The sequence below is a fragment of the Lissotriton helveticus genome, chromosome 2_2 (genome assembly GCF_964261635.1).
Source record: "Lissotriton helveticus chromosome 2_2, aLisHel1.1, whole genome shotgun sequence".
In the NCBI taxonomy this organism is placed as follows: Eukaryota; Metazoa; Chordata; class Amphibia; order Caudata; family Salamandridae; genus Lissotriton; species Lissotriton helveticus.
In genome coordinates, this window is record NC_136060.1 from 291,728,307 (window position 1) to 291,750,714 (window position 22,408).

The window sequence follows — 22,408 nt, forward strand, 5'->3', positions numbered from 1 at the left end:
CCTTTTGGGACCACCTGAGAAGGCCTAGGGGGTGAGGGGTACTCTACTTTGCCCCCTTTTCACGTTCCGAACTATTTTATTTTACTCTCTTCTGTAATTACACAAAATAGCAGCGATAAGATGCATCAGAGACAGACAGTGAGAGAAAGGAGGCCGGAGATGAAGAAGAGATGTTAAATACACATTGGAGATAATATAGTGGGAGAAGGGAAGTAAATATGAGTAAACTTACCATGTAACATAAAAATGTTGCACTCTATACTATAAGTCTCATTTTATACTACAATCACTTCGCTACAACCTCATAAATTAAAAATAAAAATGAATAATGTCTCAAACAATTTTTGATTTCTAAATATAAATTTATTCTTCTGAAATTTCTAAATTTGAAAGAACTAGTAACATGTCCTCATCAGGAATTTCCTCTTCAATCATCTCATCTGGAATCTCCTCATTAAAAGTCTGCAATGATGATTCTTGTAACTCTATGGTCTCCAAACATTCGATAAATTCGCCATCAACAGATTGATCAAAAAAATCATTCAAGTCATCTCCTCCTTGTGACAATATTTCATTATTGGTGCTGTCAATTTCAATCAATGTAGTGGATAATTCAAAAGAAATTGCCACGGTCTCTTCATTGTGAGCCATTTTATTTTGAAATTGCTTGCTGTAAATTGCAGAAAAAAATAATCACTTTCATTTATCGTTTTTAGTAATACATAATATAAAACTAACTTTATCAAGTATTTAGTATAACAGAAGGACTGCAAATAAATAACAGAAAACATTTTTCAAATTATCTTCAAGTGTACAACATAGTTCCCCTTACAAATTAACAACTCACCTTTTTAAAAGTAGGAGAAGTGTTAGTACTGTGTAAATCAAACACCAGAAATTGACCACCAAAAATTCCTCACAAATGTACCTCAGACAGTAGTATCACAAAATGGCTGTGGTTTCCTCTCATTTGAGATATATACATAACCAATTAACTTTCATCACACACAAATACAAAACCAAAGTAACATTTTAATTGGTTCTAAATTTCAACACTTTCAAATGTGTTTTCCCCATGCAATTTTCCATAGGACATTTACATACGTCTACAGCCTGAATGGCTGAACGGAATTACACCAAACTTGGCAAAATGGTACATCAAACCTAAGAGGTCAGGGAGGATCTACTATGCCCCCTTATGGTCATTTGCCCCTTCGCTTTGGCCTCCTCTTGTCTCTCGATCCTACCGAGAGACAAGATGGCGGCCGCTACGGACTGTTTGGAATGTTTACAGACGCCGGAGAACCAATCAGCTTCGCAAAGCTCCGTAACGCGAAAAGTACACGAAGCGGAGCGCTGTTACAGATATATATCTTTTTTTGAACGTTAATTTCTCAAAATCCACTGGAGCACATATATTGAGACCTAGCAAAGGCACATCGGGCTACCAGTCCCTAATATTTTGCCAAGTTTCGTGCAAATCCATTCAGCCGTTCGATTATTATTATTATTTTTTTTTTTTGCCCCGCGGGGCCCTTTTAAAACCTCCACATCAAACCTAGGGGGTCAGCGAGGATCTACTATGCCCCCTTATGGTCATTTGCCCCTTCGCTTTGGCCTCCTCTTGTCTCTCGATCCTACCGAGAGACAAGATGGCGGCCGCTACGGACTGTTTGGAATGTTCACAGACGCCGGAGAACCAATCAGCTTCGCTTCACAAAGCTCCGTACCGCGAAAAGTCCGCGAACCGGAGCGCTGCCCGGTCCGCTGTTACAGATATATATCTTTTTTTGAACGTTAATTTCTCAAAATCCACTGAAGCACATATATTGAGACCTAGCAAAGGCACATCGGGCTACCAGTCCCTACAATTTTGCCAAGTTTTGTGGAAATCCATTCAGCCGTTCGGGCTAAAAGTGAGGCCAACCGCCCTATGGAAAACTCAATGTTAAAAACACGTTTTGGGACCCCCCTTTTTTCTCGGCCCCCCCTTGACAAACCACCCCCAAATTTCCAGGGGCTGCTCAGAAACAAAATGTTCCATTTTCCAGAAAATTTCAGCCAATTCCGTCCACAAACACCAAAGTTATTAGACATAGAATTTTCAAAAATCCCATAGAGAAAAAATCCTAACTATATATACCTACTGGCGACCGCCAGTAGGTAATGTATATATATATATATATATTTATATATAAACATATATATTCCGTGTAAAAAACAAAGATTAGGGATATAATTAGGAAACACACACAAACATTACAAATTTAGAAGTTATAGTTATGACTTAAATCTATAATTTACACAGCACATTGAAGGTATTATAAGTTGTGCACCTCCATACACAGTGCTACTTATAACTTACATTTTTTATTTATGCACCTCCTTCAAACCACTATAATTTACACACCTCCACGCAGAGACTTGCCACCTCACTCACCACACTTCGTTATCTATACCATGACACTCTAACATGCACTGTGTTCTGACAAATCATTTCATTTGAAAGGCCGTAAGTGTTGTAAGTTTTGTTTTGAAAGCTATGATTTCATATGCTGTAAGTGGTGCATGCTCTGATTCTGCCCGGACTAGCCTATGGAAATTCTTTTTATTTCGGATGTCCATTGTATGTGTGGAAAAGACTTCAGGTTATCCATAATACAACAGTGAGGCTGATAGGTAAGATACTGGGATATCAATCAGTATCAGTCTCCTTGGCTGCCTTGCACTGTCATCCTCCCGAAAGTTAGGTGAACTACCTTGAGACACAAGTACTGATTTTAAAGGAAACTTTTATTCAATCACAGCACTTCCAGTTCCCACTCTTCAGTGTTAAGGGAAAGCAAAGTATTGTAGTGATTAACTACTATAATAACATTTTTAACAAAACGAGAACAGGAATAATAACAGCATTGGAGGAAGAACTGGATGATTTCCTGAAGAGGCGGGGGGCGAGTATATAGTGATATGGGGTGGTGATTTTAACATTGAACTATGCAAGTCCCTGACAATGGATCATTGTGGCCACATAGATGATTTAGGGGACTACATTACTCACTTTCCAAATGGTGAAATACTAAATGATGTTATGTATAAATATGACCTGGAAGTCACGTAGTAGGGTGTCTATGATGGAGTTCTTGATGAATATACTTATGAGGGAGCAAGAACTTCTTCATGTATTGATCACTTTTTGACATCAAGGAATAGCAGGCCTTTTGTGAATGCTTGTTTTATATTGCATAGCTTATTTAGTGATCACCACCCTCTTTTGTTAACACTAATTTCCAGTTTACACTTAATTGAAAAGGTATGTTTTCTCTGCAGCTGATTTTGGAACACAAGGGGAAAATGGGATTCCAATTAAGTGGACAGGTGTTAATCCCGTACTTTCATGGAAAATATAGTGTAAATAACAACCATGATATAGAAGTTTGTCTTGATGAATCCTCCAACAATATTGATACTGATACTGTTATGGCTTTTCAGAACATTTCTATTGGAATTAATAAGGACTTGAAATTAAAAAATAGGTACAATAAAAATAAACAAGATTATTGCCCACAATGGTTTAACCAACAATGCTTTAACTGAATAGAGATCTGAAGGAAGCTTTAAAAGTTAAACCTAGAAATCAGGAAACAAAATATAAGCCTTAGGAAATGCTATAAACAAGCCCTAAATGCAAGGAAAATAGAAATTAGAGAGATTGCATGGGACAACCTGGTCCAAGCAGCTGAGACCAAGAACTCCCCCCTATTCTGGAAAACTATAGATCAACCCTTGTTTAAGGATAATTCATCGGCAAGGGTTGATACTGTAGTTACACCAGAAGACTGGTTAATGCATATCGAAGATATTTTCAACCCCTAAAAAACGACCCATTAAAAGATAGAAATATAATTTTATTAAAAAATATTAAATTTGAAACTATCACTGCAGTTGAGATTAGAACCGCTCCACAAAATAATGCAAGCGGGAAGGTTGCTGGCCCAGACAGGGTTCCGATAGATATTTTTTTTTTTTTTTTTTTATTTTTATTTTTTTTTATTTTTCCAAAACCTTTATTGCACTTAGCATAGTACACAGCGGTTCGCCAACAACCCCACGGGCCGGCCGCTATATCGTGTAAGTTAGACATGATTCAAAATTGCAATGTAGAAAAGAAAGCAACAATGTAGTCAAGTGTCCAGTAGAACATAGTACACATTAAAAGTGCATTCGATACAGATTTATCAACGTTAGAGGTGGTTTTGGTGGCATTTTGTCTTTTTATGAAAAATAACAAACTACAAACCAAAAACAGTAGGAATGATAGTGCGGTCTGACTTAGGTCAATGCAATCTCCCTCGGGAGATGTATATTCCCTCCCCCAGTTTCAGTATGCTAATACCCCAGTTCTCCCCCCATTTCTGTCCACCCTCCTCCCCATTCAGCACGTCGAAAGAGGGGACGCATACAATAGCCCCGTTCGCTCTCCTGCCCATCCACTGCAACCCAGGTCATCCCCCCTCTTCCTCATCTCCAGAGTCCTCTGATTCGTCCTCATCTAAAGGATCACAAATGTCCCCCCTGTAACCATTCCATTTCAGCCACACTTTGTTCCATTTCCTCGGGCAGGCTCGACTAGAATACACCGCCCTCTCAGTCACCATCACCGCATCCATGTGTAGACACCATTGGGATTTGGACGGGAGGGCCGCCACCCCCCATCGCTGTGCTATGTCTCGCTTTGCCATCATCAATCCCACCGTGACCCAGATTTGTTCATACCTAGGCAGGTCCGTGGGTTCCCAAATGTTAAGCAAGCACCTCCGCGGGTCGGGCAGCAGGGACCGATTCAGAGTTTGGGAGATCGTACGCAGTATTTGTTTCCAGTATTCCTGTATCCCGGGACATTCCCATATAGTGTGGAAAAAGGTGCCCTCCTCCCCACATCCACGGAGGCAGTATTGATGCGGCGCCCTATGTATGCGGTGTAGCATGTACCTCGTGTAGTATACTCTGTGCAGCACCTTGAATTGTACCAGGCGCATACGCGCTGAGATGCCCACCTCTTTGGATGAGCCCAGTGCTGCATTCCATTCATGTTCATCCATGTCCCCTACGTCCTCTTCCCATTTCCCTTTGAGGTGGAGTGTTGGGTCCGGGGAGTTATTAAGCAATTTACGGTACGTGAGCGACGTCGCCCTCTCCAACATGTAGTCAGTGAGGAGACGGTCCTCCAGAGGCGAGGAGTCGGGCAGAGATGCGTCGGGGGGTAGGGCCGCGAGCAATGCATGTCGTATTTGAATGTATCTATAAAGCTCCCTGTCACCCAAGCCATACAATTCTTTTAAGCGGGTGAAGGGTATCACAGCATTCCTCTCCCATAAGTCACCCACCGTGGAGATGCCTATCGCGTCCCAGTGTTCAAAGCCCTTAGTGTTTCTCATATTACCTAGTGCCCGTGAGTCCCATAGCGGAGTCAACCCGGTGAGCTTCCCCTTCCAACCCAATGCCGCCGTCGCCGTGTGCCACAATTGAACGGTTAATTTAGTGGGGCCCACTAAAGCCCGTACCTTACGACGGTCGTATAACGGTCCCAGCATGTTATCTATGCCCAACTGATCCCTATCCAACTGGAAGGCAGGTTCGGTATGCGGGGCGTGAATCCATTGGTTTATTGGTTTCAGGTGTACAGCCCAATAGTACAACTTGAGATTTGGCAGCGCAATTACACCATCATACCAATCCCTATGTAGCTTTGATTGTGCCACGCGTGCAGGGAGGTTACCCCACAGAAGGGTCGATACTAGAGCAGCGACTCTCTGGAAGAATCGCGGTGCCACGGGATAGGGTGTATTTTCGAGGACGTACAAGAAACGCGGCAGTGCCATCATCTTATAGAGCGCCGCCCTGCCCAAGAGTGTCAGTGGCAGGTCAGACCAGAATCCGACATCTCGTTTCAGCCTGTCCAGGTGGGGTTTCAAGTTTTTATCGACAAATTCAACCGGATCCCTGGTGACGTGGATCCCTAGGTATTTAAAGGAAGAACCCGCCCGTTTCAGCGGGCACGTGTCGGACAGAATCGGGGCCGGGCCTCGCAAAACGTACAGCTCCGATTTGGTCCAATTCAGCGCATATCCAGAAACGCTGCCATACGCATCGCAGATATTCAGCAACGCCGGCACCCCATCCTCAGGGTCTGTCAGGTAAAGCAGCATATCATCTGCGTATAGTGACAGACGGTCTTCCCAACCCCCCCTCCACCTTATGCCCTTGAGAAGCGGTGTGGTTCTCAGAAGGGTCGCAAGAGGTTCCAAAGAGATTGCAAACAGCAGGGGCGAAAGAGGGCACCCCTGTCGTGTGCCCCTTCCCAACGGAAATGTACGTGATATATGGCCGTTAGCCACCACCTGCGCCACCGGGTCGGTGTACAGTAGTTTGATCCATGCTATGAAGCGAGGGCCGAACCCCAGACGGCTCAATGTCTCAAACAGGTATTCCCACTCCACCAGATCAAAAGCCATTCTGGCGTCCAGGGCCAAAATCACTGCTGGAGTGTCGATATCGTCCGCCCTAGCCAAGATCCCATGCAACCGCCGTAGATTTAAAGAGGTGTTTCTATGCGGCATAAACCCGGACTGGTCCGGATGTATAATTGACGACAGATGGGGCAGGAGCCTTTGTGCCAGGAGTTTAGCCAAAATCTTCGCTTCGGCGTTAAGTAAGGAAATAGGCCGATAGGAGGAACATTCATCCGGCGGTTTGCCGGGTTTGGGGATGGCCACGATGGTCGCCGCCCGTTGGTCCGGCGGGAGGCGACCCCCTTCCAGACAATCCGCATACATCCCCAACAGATGCACACTGAGGGCTTCAGGCATTGCTTGGTACCATTCAATGGGTATGCCATTTGGGCCCATTGCCTTTCCCGGATGTAGAGTCATAATTGCCATCTGGACTTCATCGACAGTAATGTCTGCCTCCAGCTCAACTGAGGCCTCCTGTGACAACGTCTGGACCTCTATCGGAGCCAAGAGGGCCCTGGCCCTTTCAGCGGTAACCATACATTCCGGGGTGTATACTCGCTCAAAATGGGTCGCCAGCAACTCTGTAATTTGTCGCGGGTCTGTGTGTATTACCCCTCTCACATCTTTCAGACTTTGGATTCCCCTAAAGCTGCCCTCTCGCCTGTCAAGCCACGCAAGCATTTTTCCAGCTTTGTCTCCTACCTCATAAATTCTACTACGAGTGTCGGCTAAGTGACCCTTCACCAGCCGACGCAAGTGATCAGCATATAATTGTTGCTGGAGGGTGAGGGCGTGAAGGCCGGCGGGAGAGGGGTTAGCCTCATGGGCTTCGGTTTGGGCCAGCAGCGCCACCTCCAGCTCATCCAACTCCCGCGACAGCTGCCTTCTATGCCCCGTGATGGAGTTGATTGCTTGCCCCCTTAGAACCGTTTTGTAGGCTTCCCAGAGTACTGCCGGGGAGCGCACCGAACGTATGTTTTCAAGGAAATACTGCTTCGTCGTGTTTGTGAGAGCCTTACGGACCTGTGGGACCTTGAGGTATGTAGCACAAATGGGGTAAATGCGTTTTCGCGCACTAGCCTTTGTGGAGAGTGACAACGTGAGTGGTGAGTGGTCGGAAATCCCCCTCGGGTGAATCCCCATTGCATCAACATAGCGGAGGCCCTCCCCCAGTGATAGGAAGTAGTCAATGCGCGACAGACTGCCATGCACCGTAGAGTGGAAAGTGTATTGTTGCGCGCTGGGGTGTAAGTGCCTCCAGATGTCAGTCAAACCCATGGACGCCGCGAAGCGTCGGAAGTAGGATTCCCCCCCCTGTGACGCAGGCGCGGGGTGCTTGTCCAATTGTGTGTCCATGACAGCATTAAAATCCCCCCCCAGAATGATCTCACCTTCAGGGAGGGTCAACAGGAATTCCCCCAGTTTCGGGAGGTGGACCGACTGCAAAGCTGGTGGAATATATACAGACACCACATTGAAGAGCCTCCCCTCCCATTGCCCATGCAAGGCTGCGAAGCACCCCTGGTCATCGGTCTTAGTCGACAAGGGAAGGAATCGGGAGTTCTTTCGTACCAATATACCAGAACCCCGGGATCCCGACGTAAATTCAGAGTGAACCCACATTTTATAGCCACGCCTATCCAGGGCTTTCGCTGCCCCCCCTACCAAATGTGTTTCTTGCAGCAGGGCCAAGGTAGGTCGCTGGCGCTTAATTGCAGTCAGAACCAACCCCCGTTTAACCTTGTCACCCAAGCCTCTCACATTCCAGGACAATAAACATAAGGGAGGGCAATGTGAGTCAGCGGACCCCACGTCCATTACCGGGCCAGTACCATCAGCCATCAGTGCTTAGAGTGGTCGGGGTGTATCGTTTGAGCGGCTGAGTCGCAAACATGGCCGTGCCCCAGCACGGCAAAGAGGAAGGGAACATTACGGGGGCATAGCATCGCTGTCTTTTCCCAGCAACATACATTGGCGCACACAAGGGTTAAAGCAGTGGCCCCGACCGCTCACATACATTCCCAACAGAAACAAGAACAGTTCTGAACAATCCCCCCTCCCTGCCCCCCTGCCAAACGGACTTCGAACTGCCCGCCACCCCAACCAAGCAGAGTGCTTTACCCTTCCCATAACTAGAGTACTTGCGCGTAGGGGGGGAGAGCGTCTCCCCGGGCTGGCGGCCTCCCTGTATGCCGTCGGGGCGGCCATGCCAGAGTCTACGTGCAGCAGTCCAAACAGCAATTCACAACGGGAGCCAGTAACCTCCAGCGATGCAGAGTTCGGGGTAGGAGTCATTCAGTCCCACCTCCTCCTTCAAAGCCATGGGACGGAGACCGCTCCAGTCTTTCTCCTCGACCAGATGTCTGGGAACCTGTTCTACTGCCACCCCTACGATCGTGATCCGGCCTATGCGTCTTGCGTTGTCTCCCAACAGTGTGCCAGCCCTCCAGCCAGTCCCGGGCCGTTTCAGGGTTATCAAAAAACCACACCTTTTTGTCCGCTACCACTCGAAGTTTAGCCGGGAATAACATGGAGTACGGCAGTTCCTTTTCTCTCAGGGTCTTTTTCACTTCTAGGAACGTTCTCCTCCGCCTGGCCACTTCTGCCGTGTAATCCGGAAAGAAAGCAATCTTTGAGTTTTGGACTTGTATGGCTGGCGCAATCCTTGCGGCCTGCAGAATGGCGTCCCGGTCGCGGAAATTGAACAACCTGGCCAGTATTGGACGCGGCGCGCCTCCCGTCTTGGGCTTTCCTCCCGGAACACGATGGGCCCTTTCAACCGAAAAGAAGTTCGAGAGCCCCTTAGGTTGCAGCCGGGTCTTGATTAAGTCCTCCACATAGAGGTCAAGTGTCCCCGTGTCTTCCGATTCCGGCACACCTAAAATACGGACGTTGTTACGTCTGGAACGGCCTTCCTGGTCATCCAACTTGTCTTTAAGAAGCTTGTTGTCCGTCTGCAGTCGTTCCACCGTCGTCTGTAATTCGGACACATCCTCGACCAGCGACTTGGTGACCACTTCCACCTGTTTGACCCTTTCGTTTATCTTTTGGAGATCAGCCCGTATCAGGGTGACTTCAGTCGCCGTGGCACCCACCGTCGCCTGCACCTGGGCCAGCGCCGCCAGGACATCATCAAGCGTGGCTTTCTTCGCCCCCTCCGCTTCTGCCACTTTACCAGCCGATATTCGTTGCTCCTGGGGTGGTGATTGTCTGCTGTACGCAAACTTGTCCAGTTTGGCTTGGGCGGAGGCATTTTTTGGGCCCCTGTTCGACATGACTTAGGTTAGTCCCGCCAAAGAAGGGGTGGGGGAGGGGTGCCTTCCGTCGCACCGGCCCGCGCAGGTGGACCCACAAGGAAGTCGATGATGGCCCCTCGCAATTACACACCAGGGGGGGGGGGGGGGGGATGTCACCCCTGCCAACGCCACTCCTCGGCTATTTGCCGGTTGCGCCCTGAATCTGCCCCCCAGCTGCCTTCCGGATTATGGCCTCATGGTAGGCCTCGTGGATCCTCAGTGGCACTGCTGTGCAGTAGTGTCCAATCTCCCGCCTCGTAAATAGAACCGGCAGCAGGGGCCCCACTGGCGCCCTCGGAGAAGTGGCTGTGTCTGGCACACTTGGGCCCCTCACTGCCGGCTCCGTGAAGATGAACTGGCCGGCCCCCGGCCCTGTCGCAACTTGTTGGGGGCAGCGGGAGAGCGAGTGCTCCGAGGCGCCGTCCGCTCCTCCGGGTGAAGCGCGTGAGACGGGGACCACACTCGAGCGTCCCCAGGGCCCGACAGTACTGGACAGGGCTCCGTGGGTGTGTAGATCGACTCACCCGGCGCACCGGCACTTCCGGCCTCCCCTCCTCCGGCTTCAGGCCACTTCCGGTCGGCCGCCTGCGTTCTGTGGCTCCGCGGCTGCAGCGCTGCAGGCAGGCCCGGCTCCTCCTCTTCGAGCAGTCGGCGATTCCGCTCCCGGCGAAGCCTCCGTCGCACCCAAAATTTCAGCAACGGTAGCCGCACGGTCTCTGGGTCCGGTCCGCCCCACCCAGCTGGTGAGGGAAGGATATAAGATACGGATTGATGCGGGAAGCCGCTTCTTCCCGGGAGCCTCCCTAAGCAGCGGCCGCCATCATCGGCTGCTAGCCACGCCCCCCAGATATTTTTAAACATAATGTAGACTTTTGGTCCCCCATTTTAGTCAATCTTTTTAATGCAATTTCTGATGGTGTGCTGACCGCAACTTGTGCCGAAAGTGTGACTGTCCCTATTTTAAAAAAAAAGCTATAGTGCAAAATGTTACCGCCCGATTTCCCTTCTTGATTCCACATTTAAACTTTTGGGCAGAACTTTGCTAGACAGATTAGAATGCTGGGTTAAGGATACAAACATTCTATTACATGCAAAAGACTTTTCCTCCCAGGGAGGCAATGGACTTGTACTCTGATATGTTTGCACTCCGGGAAAGGGGGAAGGGGATGTAGGGAGGGTAGGAGGGAAGGTGGTGAAGTGGGTGGGGGGAGGACCGTAGGGGAGGGATAGGCTGGTGGGCGCATTGGATTGGAGGTAAACCATTGAAATACTCGCCATTGACTGCATTAATGTGATTTTCACCACTGTATGAACTGCTGCACTTTCGCTGCTCCATAATGTGTCTTCTGATGGAATTGTTTCTTTCAATAAAAAGATGTTTAAAAAAAAAACATTCTATTCGACGCCCAATATGGTTTCAGAAGGGGAATCGGTACAGTTGAGCAGTGAGTTAACTTAGAATTGCTCATAGGGAAATACAACTTAGCAAAAGTGGGTTACTCCATCTCTGCTTTGTTGTCCTCTCCATTTAACATAAAAATGTTGCACTCTATACTATAAGTCTCATTTCATACTACAATCACTTCGCTACAACCTCATAAATTAAAAATAAAAATGAATAATGTCTCAAACAATTTTTGATTTCTAAATATAAATTTATTCTTCTGAAATTTCTAAATTTGAAAGAACTAGTAACATGTCCTCATCAGGAATTTCCTCTTCAATCATCTCATCTGGAATCTCCTCATTAAAAGTCTGCAATGATGATTCTTGTAACTCTATGGTCTCCAAACATTCGATAAATTCGCCATCAACAGATTGATCAAAAAAATCATTCAAGTCATCTCCTCCTTGTGACAATATTTCATTATTGGTGCTGTCAATTTCAATCAATGTAGTGGATAATTCAAAAGAAATTGCCACGGTCTCTTCATTGTGAGCCATTTTATTTTGAAATTGCTTGCTGTAAATTGCAGAAAAAAATAATCACTTTCATTTATCGTTTTTAGTAATACATAATATAAAACTAACTTTATCAAGTATTTAGTATAACAGAAGGACTGCAAATAAATAACAGAAAACATTTTTCAAATTATCTTCAAGTGTACAACATAGTTCCCCTTACAAATTAACAACTCACCTTTTTAAAAGTAGGAGAAGTGTTAGTACTGTGTAAATCAAACACCAGAAATTGACCACCAAAAATTCCTCACAAATGTACCTCAGACAGTAGTATCACAAAATGGCTGTGGTTTCCTCTCATTTGAGATATATACATAACCAATTAACTTTCATCACACACAAATACAAAACCAAAGTAACATTTTAATTGGTTCTAAATTTCAACACTTTCAAATGTGTTTTCCCCATGCAATTTTCCATAGGACATTTACATACGTCTACAGCCTGAATGGCTGAACGGAATTACACCAAACTTGGCAAAATGGTACATCAAACCTAAGAGGTCAGGGAGGATCTACTATGCCCCCTTATGGTCATTTGCCCCTTCGCTTTGGCCTCCTCTTGTCTCTCGATCCTACCGAGAGACAAGATGGCGGCCGCTACGGACTGTTTGGAATGTTTACAGACGCCGGAGAACCAATCAGCTTCGCAAAGCTCCGTAACGCGAAAAGTACACGAAGCGGAGCGCTGTTACAGATATATATCTTTTTTTCAACGTTAATTTCTCAAAATCCACTGGAGCACATATATTGAGACCTAGCAAAGGCACATCGGGCTACCAGTCCCTAATATTTTGCCAAGTTTCGTGCAAATCCATTCAGCCGTTCGATTATTATTATTATTTTTTTTTTTTGCCCCGCGGGGCCCTTTTAAAACCTCCACATCAAACCTAGGGGGTCAGCGAGGATCTACTATGCCCCCTTATGGTCATTTGCCCCTTCGCTTTGGCCTCCTCTTGTCTCTCGATCCTACCGAGAGACAAGATGGCGGCCGCTACGGACTGTTTGGAATGTTCACAGACGCCGGAGAACCAATCAGCTTCGCTTCACAAAGCTCCGTACCGCGAAAAGTCCGCGAACCGGAGCGCTGCCCGGTCCGCTGTTACAGATATATATCTTTTTTTGAACGTTAATTTCTCAAAATCCACTGAAGCACATATATTGAGACCTAGCAAAGGCACATCGGGCTACCAGTCCCTACAATTTTGCCAAGTTTTGTGGAAATCCATTCAGCCGTTCGGGCTAAAAGTGAGGCCAACCGCCCTATGGAAAACTCAATGTTAAAAACACGTTTTGGGACCCCCCTTTTTTCTCGGCCCCCCCTTGACGAACCCCCCCCAAATTTCCAGGGGCTGCTCAGAAACAAAATGTTCCATTTTCCAGAAAATTTCAGCCAATTCCGTCCACAAACGCCAAAGTTATTAGACATAGAATTTTCAAAAATCCCATAGAGAAAAAATCCTAACTATATATACCTACTGGCGACCGCCAGTAGGTAATGTATATATATATATATATATATTTATATATAAACATATATATTCCGTGTAAAAAACAAAGATTAGGGATATAATTAGGAAACACACACAAACATTACAAATTTAGAAGTTATAGTTATGACTTAAATCTATAATTTACACAGCACATTGAAGGTATTATAAGTTGTGCACCTCCATACACTGTGCTACTTATAACTTACATTTTTTATTTATGCACCTCCTTCAAACCACTATAATTTACACACCTCCACGCAGAGACTTGCCACCTCACTCACCACACTTCGTTATCTATACCATGACACTCTAACATGCACTGTGTTCTGACAAATCATTTCATTTGAAAGGCCGTAAGTGTTGTAAGTTTTGTTTTGAAAGCTATGATTTCATATGCTGTAAGTGGTGCATGCTCTGATTCTGCCCGGACTAGCCTATGGAAATTCTTTTTATTTCGGATGTCCATTGTATGTGTGGAAAAGACTTCAGGTTATCCATAATACAACAGTGAGGCTGATAGTTAAGATACTGGGATATCAATCAGTATCAGTCTCCTTGGCTGCCTTGCACTGTCATCCTCCCGAAAGTTAGGTGAACTACCTTGAGACACAAGTACTGATTTTAAAGGAAACTTTTATTCAATCACAGCACTTCCAGTTCCCACTCTTCAGTGTTAAGGGAAAGCAAAGTATTGTAGTGATTAACTACTATAATAACATTTTTAACAAAACGAGAACAGGAATAATAACAGCATTGGAGGAAGAACTGGATGATTTCCTGAAGAGGCGGGGGGCGAGTATATAGTGATATGGGGTGGTGATTTTAACATTGAACTATGCAAGTCCCTGACAATGGATCATTGTGGCCACATAGATGATTTAGGGGACTACATTACTCACTTTCCAAATGGTGAAATACTAAATGATGTTATGTATAAATATGACCTGGAAGTCACGTAGTAGGGTGTCTATGATGGAGTTCTTGATGAATATACTTATGAGGGAGCAAGAACTTCTTCATGTATTGATCACTTTTTGACATCAAGGAATAGCAGGCCTTTTGTGAATGCTTGTTTTATATTGCATAGCTTATTTAGTGATCACCACCCTCTTTTGTTAACACTAATTTCCAGTTTACACTTAATTGAAAAGGTATGTTTTCTCTGCAGCTGATTTTGGAACACAAGGGGAAAATGGGATTCCAATTAAGTGGACAGGTGTTAATCCCGTACTTTCATGGAAAATATAGTGTAAATAACAACCATGATATAGAAGTTTGTCTTGATGAATCCTCCAACAATATTGATACTGATACTGTTATGGCTTTTCAGAACATTTCTATTGGAATTAATAAGGACTTGAAATTAAAAAATAGGTACAATAAAAATAAACAAGATTATTGCCCACAATGGTTTAACCAACAATGCTTTAACTGAATAGAGATCTGAAGGAAGCTTTAAAAGTTAAACCTAGAAATCAGGAAACAAAATATAAGCCTTAGGAAATGCTATAAACAAGCCCTAAATGCAAGGAAAATAGAAATTAGAGAGATTGCATGGGACAACCTGGTCCAAGCAGCTGAGACCAAGAACTCCCCCCTATTCTGGAAAACTATAGATCAACCCTTGTTTAAGGATAATTCATCGGCAAGGGTTGATACTGTAGTTACACCAGAAGACTGGTTAATGCATATCGAAGATATTTTCAACCCCTAAAAAACGACCCATTAAAAGATAGAAATATAATTTTATTAAAAAATATTAAATTTGAAACTATCACTGCAGTTGAGATTAGAACCGTTCCACAAAATAATGCAAGCGGGAAGGTTGCTGGCCCAGACAGGGTTCTGATAGATATTTTTAAACATAATGTAGACTTTTGGTCCCCCATTTTAGTCAATCTTTTTAATGCAATTTCTGATGGTGTGCTGACCGCAACTTGTGCCGAAAGTGTGACTGTCCCTATTTTAAAAAAAAGCTATAGTGCAAAATGTTACCGCCCGATTTCCCTTCTTGATTCCACATTTAAACTTTTGGGCAGAACTTTGCTAGACAGATTAGAATGCTGGGTTAAGGATACAAACATTCTATTACATGCAAAAGACTTTTCCTCCCAGGGAGGCAATGGACTTGTACTCTGATATGTTTGCACTCCGGGAAAGGGGGAAGGGGATGTAGGGAGGGTAGGAGGGAAGGCGGTGAAGTGGGTGGGGGGAGGACCGTAGGGGAGGGATAGGCTGGTGGGCGCATTGGATTGGAGGTAAACCATTGAAATACTCGCCATTGACTGCATTAATGTGATTTTCACCACTGTATGAACTGCTGCACTTTCGCTGCTCCATAATGTGTCTTCTGATGGAATTGTTTCTTTCAATAAAAAGATGTTTAAAAAAAAAACATTCTATTCGACGCCCAATATGGTTTCAGAAGGGGAATCGGTACAGTTGAGCAGTGAGTTAACTTAGAATTGCTCATAGGGAAATACAACTTAGCAAAAGTGGGTTACTCCATCTCTGCTTTGTTGTCCTCTCCATTTGACCTTGTACACCACACCATGTTATGGCAAACGCTGGAAGGGATCGGTCCCCCACACAATATCATTAGCCTTTTGTCGCAAATATATGTCAATCTAACATCAAAGATACAATATGGACAGAGCGGGGAATGCACTACGCACTTTATAGTAACCCAAGGGATCAGACAAGGATGTGTCCTTGCCCCCCCCCCATTTATTTTCCTTGTACATCAATGGAATTGACTCTTTACTGCAGAGTTTGAAGGCTGATGCCCCTATCGTTGGTAAACGAGTAACACCAGTTTTACTATATGCTGACGATGCAGACCTGATTTCCAGGACTGCCAATGGCCTTCAACTATTGATAGATAACTTTTTTAATATTACGACCGGTAAAGACTTAGCAATAAATTTGTCTAAGACCTTGGTTATGGAGTGTGGAAAGGTAAAGTCAAAAGTAGCATTCATAACGTCGATGATGTACCAATTGAAAGGACATCAACTGTTTGTTATCTGGGGTTACTTTTTAATTGTAAAGGTACTTGGAGTACACATATTAACTAATGTAAATTTAAATTTTTAAGGACATGTGAGGCTATTGTTAGATTTTCTGAAAAAATAGGCTAAACGCCAGTGCGAGAGATTTTACAACTATATGGAAGCAAATGTATAGCAGGGGTATGCTACGGTGGTTCATTATGGGGTAAGGCAGATACTTCCTCACTGCAAGCACTGGAAAATACATTTTTACGGAGAGTGTTATCAGTTCCCAATTCCACAGCTACCTATATCGCCCATAGGGAAACAGATGTACTTTTTTTAAGCGATATGATTAGTATGCCTGCCCTAACACTATGGTATTGAATCTGGATGAAGGACGAAACTCACTTTACTAAGGAAATTATACGTGATTGTCTCACACGCGCCTATTGGAAGAAAATACCATGGCTACAATATATCAATGGTCTTCTTAGTGAGAGTGACGCGAAACTTGACCATAGAGACTCTATGAGTATAGAAAACTATAGTAAGGGGGAGTTAAAAAGGAGACTTTTTATATCCAGGGAAAAAATAAGGGAAGCCGTGTTGTGTACCAAATCAAGTGTTAGATCCCATCATGAAAGACCATTATTATTGGGAACCCAGACATACCTCATTTTCATTAGAAATACCCAACATAGATTTTATTTAACTAGATTAAGGCTGTGTACGCTGCATTTTCAGATAGCATTCCCAAAGATGGGTAAATTGAGTGCAAACCTACCAAAGTGTCCATGTGATGATAAATCCGCCCAAAGCGCCAGGACACCTCAGGGTAGCAGTGCGCTTTATAAGTACAAATAACATAACATAACATAACATAACATAACACTTTGTACTGTTTTGCAACTTTTATAGGGATTTAAGGAAATCAATTCTACGCCCACTTTTTATCACTAACTGATTGTACTCCTATAAAACCGCTTTTTATTTTATTTGTAATTTAGAAGAGGTTTCAATATGTAATGGAGATATTGCCTTCACTCAACTGGCCATTAAGCAAAGGAAGGAACTTTTATACTTGGAATCACTGGTTTTTGAATCATAATTGGTTGTACACTCTCTGATTTGAAAACTGTGATTTATTTTTAATAAACATGTATGCATTTTTAGCCTTGTAGTTCTTATGTGCTGTATTGAAAACTTAATTGATTGCCATGTTGCACCTACATTTGTATCTAAATATGACTTTAAAAATTTGTTTTTTTTAAGGGGGAACATGGTCGAAGGAGGATGTACTTTGGGGAAATATTTTGATCATTGTAAAATTTTATAATAATTTGTTTGTCTTTTATGTAGAATGCTTTTATGGAAATATATTCATATACCGAATAAAGCATGTTTTGACTTTGACTTTGGAATGATTTACCTATAAGGTTGAGGATGACAGAGAAAGACGGTGTGTTTAGGACACTATTAAAAACCTGCCATTTGTTGATTAATACCATATAGAGCTCAGATGCTTCACTGTGCTAGAAAGCACAGGGAGAGTAGCCAGGTGATATACAAGTAAGTCGGAATTAAATTGAATTGCTGTGTTGTAGAGTATTGAAAAGTGTCGGATAGTGGAATAGAGTTTTGTAGAATGGATTGCACGGGCATGTACTGGACCGTAGAGTTACACAGTGGAGTGTACAGGGATAAAGTGAAGTAGAGTCTCATAGTGTGCCATAAAGTATAGTTCAGTTTCATAAAGTGGAGGTATAAAGAGTGGAGGAACATGCCATACTGTGGGACAGCCTACAGTGCATTGGAATACACTGTACCGTATAGTGGAGTAGCATATAGTTGATAAGCGTACAGTAGAAAACCGTACAGTGGAATAGTGTACAGTGGCTTGCACAAAAATGGGATCCTATACAGTGGAATAGTGTACAGTGGAATGTTGCAGTGTGAAGAGACGTAGAACGGAGTAGGATATATAGGATTGGCGTGCAATGGAGTATCATACCTTGTGGAGGAGTAGCATAGACTCACACTGTTATAAATTGGAATTGCATCTCATACAGAAGAGTAGAGTGCTGTGTTGCATAGTGTTTAGTTTGAAAGTGTTGTTGAGAGGAGTAGAGTGTTGGCCGATAGAGTGTATGGCCATAGACTTGAATACACATTTTAAACAGTGGAGCATACATGGAGAACAGTCTAGTAGAGTGACATAGAGCCAAAATTGTTTTGAGAGTGGAGTTCTATAGAGTGGAGAAGCGTACAGTGGAATCCCATAAAGTTAAAAAGCGTAAACTGAAGTGTTGTAGAGTGGAGTGGCAGACAGAGGAATAATGTAGAGTGGAGGGATGTACAATGGAGTTGTTTAGAGTGGGATGGCGTATAGTTCAGCAGTGCACAGTGGAGTGGTGTAGATTAGAGTGATGCATAGTGTAGTGGAGCACAGCATAGCGGGGTATGGTTTAAATAAAATATTTGGAGGACTGTACATTATGTTGTGCAGATTAACGCAAGGCAGTGACTTGCACTGCATTGCGTTTCTCTAGATGTACCAAGTAAAGAAGGGCAATGCCTTGTTTGATAAATCATGTGTAAGTATTGCATTGCCGTTGAGATAGTATGCATAACCCAAGGCTAACACAATAGCATCCCAAATTATTCCCTAGTGTTCTACTGTGCCACGGTGTACCGTTATAAATTAGCGCTATACTGTGGTAGTTGGCGATGCCAAGTCAGTGCATAATGGCTATTGTCTGAGTTTACACATTTATATGGCAGGCATGATTTGTTTTGTACACTTTTGGTATGTTGTTGCTTAGGGTCTTAAATGTAGGTAATTCTTATTTTTTATTTCTTTCCATTTGTGGAAGAGGTGTGGCACAGCAGCCAGGGTACCTGACTCCGGACTACAGGTTCCCGGTTCGATTCCTGGTGCCGGTGGAAGGTTAGCCCAGCACCATGTGACTCTGGGAAATAGCTTGCTTAATCTTCCTGGGGGCCCCCAGCACCGGGACACCACTTCGGAGGAAGCTGTGCGCTTTACAAATACTGATATTTCATTTCATTTGATTTTGTGAGACACACTCTGGATCGTAAAATACCTTGTAGCAGGTCTAGTAATTTCCCATGCAAATCTCACAAGAGGACTGCTGGATCATAAAATCCTCGTGGCAGGCTTTCCTATTTGAGTCTCACGGAATGCTTATGAGATCCAATGAACCCATAAAAATAACCAAGTATTCCTCACAAAACTTTTTCTCTGACACACTTTCTCTCAAAAACAAGCACCACAAAATGCATTCCTACTAATGGAGTGTATTGATAACTCCTTTTTTCCTTTTTACTATTTAGTTAAAAACAGAATACTGTTATTTCTTCACAGTAGTTATCTGTTAGACACCTCCTCTCTATAGTCTGGACAAACTCAACAGTCTCAATTACAACCTCTCTCTTGAGACAGATTTCTCAACCCTACTGCTTTTTGCTTTCGATCTTGTGAGCCTCCCGCGAGCGTGGAAGCACATAAACACCTCGCTCCATGTATTTCTCTGTGTCTTCTGAGCTTGAGCATTTAGTGTATTTCACAGTATAGATCTGTATCTTTCTGTGTTGATAGAAGAGAATTTAAACACATAAGCCTGTGCACTGACACACTGCTCCATAAACAGTTTTCTCTACCACCCTCAACCTTTTTTCCACAATCTCGTGATGCTCTTTCAAGATCGTAATTTTTTAAAATCATATGATAGCCTTTCTGAAAAGCTTCTTGCCCAAAATAACTGGCATCACATTTGCTCCCAAACACACAAAAGATGATGAAAGCAATGCTTTGCAACAAGTCTAACTACTGGCAATTATTGGGTCTAAAAATCCAATCTATCATTCTTTTACCCATCATGCCATCTTAGTTTGACCAAGCCATATGCAAATCAGACTTGACCCTGCTCTGGCTGGACAGTAGGAAAAGTCCATCTGGAACTGCCATGCCAAGTGCTCCCTGAACCAGATTACAAGCAACCCAAGACTAGTTGCACCCTGATTGGGGCTCTTCAGTCAGGTGTGGCTTGGTTTCAGTGGCACAGTGAGCTTGGGGCCCATGTCTGCACATACCCATTTAGGGTTTTACATCAAACACACAAAAGGTGATGAGAGGAATGCTTGCAATAAGGTACCAACCACAGGCAAACATTTGTGCCTGAAGTCTTGGAAGCACATGGGTGATCTGGAGAAGGTTTTCCAAAGAGTAGAAAATGTTGGGAGTTAGAAAATGTTTGACCTCCGGAGGACTGGCACCAACTGCCAAGACCATTCGAAAAAGAGTAGCTATGTTGGGCAGGAAAACCAGGTTTGGGCCACTTGGAATTTTTTGCTCCCCAGAAGAAGGCATCAGCGGATCCTTGCTGCAAAGATATTTGGTTTTGGTGCACCCTATCTGGCTAAGACTGCCTGCCAGCTGAGGTCGAGCTTCAAAAAAGAGACAAAGTGTCTGATTTTGAGTTTGGCAGATATCCCATCCTCCTTATTGAAGTAAGGTGGGCAAGATATCTGTCACTCTGGGATAGAGTAATCCATCTGCCAAACTGTAAATCTGGCCCTAAGTCCTAATGTAGAGATTAAGAGCAAGGGATGCAGATCCAGCTATCCGACTGGGGAGAGGACTTTATTGGCACAACATTTGAATTTTCTCGCTCTTAGCTTTTCCTGCCAAAACCAACAGATTCAGCAAGACCTCATCTGGCATGTATCCGACTTTAAGAGGACTTTATTAGATACAGCCTTCAGGCTTGCCCCACTGATGGATTTTCAGCACCAGGAAAATTACTTTGGCCCTCATTTATGAAAACCTTGTGCTGTCACAGACTGATGCAAAGTTACACAAAGTAATGCAAAGTGTCATGTTGCTGTAAAATGCCCTTTTCCAGCTCAGATACCCCTTTGTGCTGCTTTGTGTTACTTTGTGTCAAGGGGGCATAACGGTGGTGTTACTTGAATGGATCAGCGCAAAGACCCACATGTTTTAACATAAAGCCCTATCAATTAACATACCACCCGGACTGGAATGTCCACACTCGAGCGGCCGAAACACAACGCAGTGAAATAACTGAGCAAACGTTGATAATCAACACAATCAACATAGTATAAAATGCCTCACTTAACATTTTGAACAGCTATATGTAGGCACTGTGCTGTTACAGATGTGTATGTGTAGGTCATGTAGGTAACAATAGTGTATGACAACATGTTACGTAACATTTGATAACACAATGAGTGAAGGACGCATGTTACTTGGAGATGAAAAAATATTACCTTGTGATAGTTTGTATCTGAATTGTGAAAATAATCCTAGTGACAAAAAATAATTAAAATGTGATTTCGTACAACATCAAACACTGCACATTTTATTGTTGACAAATTGAAATACCGCCCACAAAAAAGGTTACGTTATAGAACTTGTGGTATCACAGACACTAATATTGTTAATGGACAAAAGGGCTGCATTTGTAAATAGAATAGCCTCATAAAGAGGTAACAATCGAACTCAGCCACATAAGAAAGTTGCATCCAGGAAGAACAAGAACTGTTCGACTAAATTGTGAGCAGGTTTACCACAGTGGTATTTATTTAACCCATTTGTTTGCTGCCTCGTTAGTATGAGGCTGCACGTTTATACCTCCGCCTTTTGCACTGAGCGTAAGTGATAGCGGAAACCCTGTCTGACAGGGACATTACAACACTGAAAGGTATAAGTCTGTTAGGAAGGATTGAGTAAACGACCATGTCAGGACACTGACAAGTGAATGAGGCTTGAGCTCCAGTATTTGCCACAGTGATTAAAAACCTATTGAACAACACAAGTACTGTTTCACAGTAGTGACAGAAAACGAAATGTACCGTGACTGAGTGTGGAATAGTTCCCTGTTATTTACAAATGTGTTAACTGAAAGTAGGAGTGGGCAGTCTGTTCAGCAGACCCCGTCAGTTACATGTCTTGCACTTTTGGTATTTATTTTGATCTATTTCCTCTTAGGTTGGGACACTTTCATCCTGAGTCGGAAAATGGATAAACCAGATTTTAATAAAAGAAATTAAGACTGAGTTTAAGGTCTGTTGTGTGTGGAGGGAGATACCGATGTTTCTAATGGAGCATTG